Raw genomic sequence first — 1,314 nt, 5'->3', positions numbered from 1 at the left:
TATGATTATGATGTTTTGCTTACATCATTTTTATAATTAAATTTCCATTTTAAAAACGTGTTTTATACAGTGTCGACTTATAGTGAATGTTTGAGTACCCCAAGAAATACATTTTCCTTTTTCTCTGCGTTGACGTTTTCTATATTCATATTTGAATGTAAACTATTATATACATCTGTAAATTATTCACTATATTCCTTTGATACATTTTATTTCATTATTCACTGTTCAATAAATCATTCCGCTCCACAGTACTATCCTATTATTTATGTTCTACATGCTGCAAATATATCATAAATAGTCATTTTCTATTCTTTCGCTCTTTTTTAAATTCAGACAAAACATCTTGTGTGTTTTCCTTTTCTCAATTTTCATTTATGGTGAAATCGAGCAGTCTTAAACTCTGCTGTCTTCGTGTAGTTCTACCCAAAATGTATCTTTGCGTGTATAAATGTAAAACTTACCGAGCATTTCAAACTACTTGTACCAAGTCGTCCACATGGAACATTCTATCTTATCTCTATAACCTTTTGTACTTTAATTTTAACTTTTTTCTTAGATATATTGCACCAGTCATCAAAGGGTAAAACGTACTTGGTAATTAAGCCATAATACTCTACTTTTCGTATGTAGGATCTTACAGTCTTAACAGAAATGTATCCTCTATGTTTTATACAATATATCTATCATATTTAACTTTTCATTTAAAATTCATAGTTGATCTGGACTCTTGTTCCTGTTACTTTGTCACTTAATCTTTCGTGTATGTTAAATCATTCACTCCACCCTTTATTACCCACTGATGTAATATACTCATCCGAGAAATATATAAAGTATCGAGGACGCACAAATGAAACAGAAGACTAAGAATCCCTTGCGGTAAGAACCTGTAAATCTTTTAACTACACAGCAGGGTTCTATTATATGATAATGCTCCAAATATTTAGATTATGATTAGAAGTATAATAGGTTTGCCAACCATAGACTTCTGGTATATAGTCATTGTTATTGTCATATCCCTGGCTCTAACCAGTAAAATAATTTAACGTCATATGGTTTAGAATTGCAAAGGCTAGTTTCGATACCTTACACTTGGAAGGCTTAATTTACTTAGAATTTCCTTGAATGATAAGATATAACGTCTTTGTTCTCAAGTTAATTACTTTGTTTTCATATGGCAATTATATGTGGATACCTTTCCGCCAATCCATGTAATTTTTTGCTGTGAGGCTTCTGTTGACTTAACGTTGTTTGTCATTTTTGTCACAGGTCACAGCGATTCATTTAACTGCGGTTTTTATCGCATTCAACTTC

This window comes from Penaeus monodon, chromosome 24 (genome assembly GCF_015228065.2).
Source record: "Penaeus monodon isolate SGIC_2016 chromosome 24, NSTDA_Pmon_1, whole genome shotgun sequence".
NCBI lineage: Eukaryota > Metazoa > Arthropoda > Malacostraca > Decapoda > Penaeidae > Penaeus > Penaeus monodon.
This window is presented reverse-complemented; position numbering follows the sequence as displayed.